This window comes from Numida meleagris, chromosome 25, assembly GCF_002078875.1.
Source record: "Numida meleagris isolate 19003 breed g44 Domestic line chromosome 25, NumMel1.0, whole genome shotgun sequence".
In the NCBI taxonomy this organism is placed as follows: Eukaryota; Metazoa; Chordata; class Aves; order Galliformes; family Numididae; genus Numida; species Numida meleagris.
Window position 1 is genome coordinate 2,335,039 of NC_034433.1, and position 4,672 is coordinate 2,339,710.

Here is a 4,672-nt window from a genome sequence, read left to right on the forward strand (position 1 = left end):
GCCCTCCCCCCCAGCACGGAGCCCCGAGGCGAGGAGCCCCCCGGACCGCTCCGGACCGCTTCCCTCAGCCCCCCGCCCCCTCAGCGCCGCTCCCTCAGCGCTCACCGAGGAGGAGCCCCGCCGGTCCCCGGGCGTTGCGGTCCCGTCGCGGCGGGCAGGTGCTGGAAGCGGCCCCCCCGCCGCCCTTCATGGCCGGGAGCCCCCTCGGCGGGCCGGGCGCCGGGCCCCCATCCCCGGGCGGGAGGAGCCGGGCGAGCAGCGAAGGACAGCGGCGCGGAGGAAGAGGAGGCGGCGGCGGGGAGCGGCGCGTTACATGGCGGGACGCGCAGCGCCAGCCCCAACGCCGCGGAGCCACCGCGGCCGCCGTACGCCACACTTCCGCCCACGGCCCCGCGGAGGGCCCGAAGGCGGCGACCAATCCCCGCGCAGAGCGGGGGCGCCGCTGACCAATGGGAGGGAGGTATCCGCCCACCTGCCGCAAAGGCTCATGGGAAGTGTAGTCCGCGCGGCCCCGCGCCCGCCCAGGCCGCTCGCGGCCATGTGCCCGCGACCCGGCCCCAACGCCGCCGCCTCTCGCCGGGCCGGGCCCCTCGGATCCCGGGAAAGAGGTGGAACCGGGTCGCAGCCGGCGCGGAATGCCCGAGCTGCTTCAGCAGGAGGCTGGAGGGAAGCGGTCGGTAAACGTGGAAATCAATTTAAAACAAAGAAATCGCCGTGACACCGTCGGTTCTCCGGGCAGAGACGCGGCAGCGCGGGGAGGTGATGGGCACGGGGGGAGGGGGTGTTCCTAAACCTGAAAGGCCGAAGAGAGAAGCTGAAGGTGGACCCCACAATGAAGGAGGTGGAGGAAAAAAAAAAAAGAAAATGAAGCATTTCCAAGGGGTAACGGAGCAGGAGGAGCTGCAGGAACTCAGCTGGGCTCTAGCAAAAGAGCCCGCGTTGCTCCAGCAGGGCAGCCCAACGCTATCGCCCTTCCAGTGCCGGTACCGACGATGAGCAGAGCTGCCTGCTTCTCCACAACCCGCACAGCGATAGTTCCACCCGAGGGAAAAGCGCTGCCCCGAGCTCAGGCAGCGGCACCGGGCAGCACACGGCCACTTGGGATCAGTGAGGTTGGAAAAGCCCACTGAGATCTGCTCCGCTTGGCACAGCCCGCATGGGACGTTCCCCGCAGGCATCCTCTGTTCCCGCACCTTTTCCGTGCCTCTCTCTTTGCTATAGCCCTCCCAGGGCTGAGCAGAAGTGAGGGGGGGGTCACAGACAGCAGAGGGCACGCAGGCAGCGGGAGCCTTAATCGCACCGAAGCTCGTTAAAGCAGCCCGTGCACACGCTGCAGTCCCTGGGAAACTGCTCCCTGTGGTCAGCTGCTGCTTGTTGCCTTTGGCCTACAGCAGCACGCAGGTGAGCAGTGTTTGTCCTAAGTTAGATCCCAAAAAAGCACATTCTGTACCAGTTGGAGAGGCGAGATTTTCCCTTTGGATCTGGCACTGGGAGCAGCGGCGAAGGCACAAAGCAGCGCTCCCCGCTTCCCCCCCCCCCAGCACACAGGGCCCTCTTCGCCTCGCCACGAGATTCCCACCCACTGGCAGAGGAAAACAAAAAACGAAGCAGTGCTTCGCTGTCCAACGCCGCACATGCCAAAACATGCAGCCTTCAGGTTTCCAGCTACGTGCCAGTAAGAGGTGAGATGTGTTTGTGCAAAGTCCTCTGCGCGCATTTCACCTAATTGCCTCCTTACAAACCTGACTGCTGCTCAGTTTTGTTTGGGATGTGCCATCACCCCAAACACACAAGAAGGCGTAGCTGAGATCCCAGCTAAGCCCCAGCACCTCCAGCTGCAATTAGGGCTGTTTCTATGAAGGCAAGTTCTGCGTTGTCACAGCCCATCTCCTTCAGCTGCTCCCGCATCATGCAGTCAAACGAAGTGAAAGAACCAAGATGGGGAACAGCGTTTTATTTCGCAATCCCTTGGATAGCACTTAGTGCTCCAGTTACAGGAGATGGGAAGGGAGGTGAAAGCCAGGAAAGTAACGAAGCTCAGGGGATCCCAGCACCACAGCACTTGAGGTGTCACTCGGGATGTCATCTGACCACAGCTCACAGGGATGAAGTGCAGGCTCCTTCCACAAAGCGTGCTCTCCCTGATGGGAAGAAGGGAAGCTTTAAAACCAAGCTGCGCACCATTGTCTATTTAATTACCCAAGTTAATTACTCCATCTGATGGACGGCGTGAAAAAGAGTGGGCAGACAGGGGAAGCACTACGTCCCCTGCACTACAGGTGACTCAAACACAAGTGATGCTGCACAAGTGATGTGCAAACAGTTGTCACAGACCCCGGGCTCTCGCTGTGCTCCATCCCCACTGCTTGCTCTGTTTGGAGCTTGCCCTCCTTCAACCACCACGAGCCAGAAGAACAAAGAGGAAAACAAAGACAAGTCCTGCGCCCCGCCAGACTCTTCCTGCAGGGTCACAGGTGGGAGCTTTGCCAACGTCTGCTCGGGTGTAGCTCAAACAGAGCTCAATCCGTTTGTTTGGGGAAGGAGGAGCGCCCGGGTTCGCACATGTCGCTCGGAGCTCCTGGATCCGGCTGCTTTCTGCCGCAGCCCCTCCCGTGCTGAGCCCCCCCGGGACCAGTGCACATCACGCTGCTCCTTTTTGTCTTCTCATTCAGCACCCGACGTCGCTGCTTGTCGAGTGGGAGAACCACACAGCTCCGAAAAGCCGCATCCCCCAAGCTGTGCCGTCGCACGTACCCGCTGGGTGAGCGCGCGTGTCAGCCCCGAGCGGGGTCCTCACCCACTGTGCAAGGCAAGTAGCAGGGCTCCATCCCTCTGCACAGCACCGTGACTCCACATTCATCCCTTCATTGTTTCCATCTGCACAATGTCACCCCCCAAATTGGTGTGCTCGGATAGGAAACCGCATGCGAGGGGCACCCCAAGAGGCAATGCGGGCTCTCCCAGGCACACAAAACCCTCCTGCACTGTGCCCTGCCATCTACGTGGCCTCAGCTGCAGCTCAGTGCTTGCGACAGCTTCACTGAGAAACAGCCCCAAAGGGTCTTTCCTAGAGAGAGAGAGAACAAATGTCCTGCTTTGTGCAACTCTCGTTTTCTTCTGCTTCCCCTGCCGTGGGTTTGCAAGCGAACGTGGGTTTGTTCCCATCTTAGACAACATCACAAGGGGGGAAAAAAAATGTAGGACAAAGGGATGGAATAAAACAACGCAGGCAAGCAGGCAGGTTTTAGAAAAAGCTCATACGTAAAGATGCTTTAAAAAGAAGCGCTCAAGCAACAGCGTTTTAAAGGGGAAGAGATGGCAAAAAGAGAAGTCGGGGTGGCACTGCCAATGGGATCGCTGGTGAAGGTCAGTCCGAATGGGGTACAGGTGTTCACAGCGTCATAGTGGAAAAGACCAAGTCCAACCATCAACCCCTCCCCGCCGTGCCCAGCATTTTGTCTTAACTGTTGCAAAGCTGGAGGCAAGGCCAAAGCTGTGAAGCGAGACGTAGGGGATGTAGGAAAACACCGGGCAACCCAGGGGGAGAAGCACAGAGCTTGCTGAATCACTCGAAAAAGAGAAATCTCGCTGTGTGGCTCTGACTTCGCATCCCACGTGGTTGCAGAGCTCCCCTGTAGGAAGCTATAGGCTGCCATAGGAGCTACAGGGCCACCACGAGGACCCTCCCCCCCGCCCCACTCAGTCCCTTGTTCTCCAGCCCAACAAACCCATGGAGCTCACACCTCCTGCCCGGACGCAGGGATGGACACTGACTCCTCATCACGCAGCCATGGGGACAGCAGGTCCAGCTGTGGCCGCCCGCCTCGCCGAGATGTGCCGGTTTGTTGGCGAGGCGTCGATGGTGCCAGTCATCCACCTGACAGGTTTGATAGCACAAATCTGCCGTCACCACGCACCCAGCAGAGCCCTCCACTCAGCCTCCAGCCCACCCGCACGGGTGCCACCCTCCACGTCCCTTCTGCACAGCGCTGCCCAGCTCGTGGGCCAAGCAGCAAGAGGTGGCACTGCCCAAACTGGAAGGGAGTGCCGGTTCCAAAGCCAGCCCTGGGACAGCAGCGCTCCCGTGGGCTGCAGCGTGGGGCCAGCACGGCACGCTGCGTTCGACGGAGCGCTCTGCGCTGCCTGCTGCTATATCCAGAGTGAATTCGTCGCTGTATCCAGGCGGACAAATTTAGAAACGTCGCCTGAATTTCTCTTTGTGCTCTCCCACATCCTGCCCTGCTACAACTCCTGCCTGCTTGCATTTAATTTCTTAAAGAGCAGCGCTTAGCAACCCGGCAGCCTTCTCACTGCGAGCGGTTCCTCCCATCCCCGCTGCAGCAGCAGGGCAGCACGGCAGGCACACAGCCCAGGTCACTGAGCACAGAGCCAGGGTATAACCCTGCATCCCTGATGACACACGGACGAGATGCTCCCCTCAGCACCCCCGGGGTAGTTTTGTCTGCAGGAAGACAGCAGGGTCCCCTCTTCCTCGTTCCTCCCACTGCCACAGCTCTCAGCTGTACTTCCACAAAGTGTTTCTGCTGCAGAGTAATATCCTCACTGGAGCAAAGGACGGGTAATTACAGAGCCTTCAGTAAACCTTCTAAGCCATTCATCCAAAGTCCCCAGAGGGAAGCAGGTGAGACTATAATACACATTGCTCAAGAGA

The 4,672-nt window shown here is 59.9% G+C and overlaps 1 protein-coding gene across 1 annotated transcript in view; it reads right to left on the reverse strand.

The window, feature by feature from the left end:
* The window catches only part of ELK4 (ELK4, ETS transcription factor), a 19,870-nt gene extending 19,491 nt beyond the window's left edge, over window positions 1-379 (reverse strand). The window contains exon 1 of the mRNA XM_021377322.1: window positions 106-379. The gene's annotated coding sequence lies outside the window, so the exon portion shown is untranslated. The remainder of the gene's footprint in view (window positions 1-105) is intronic.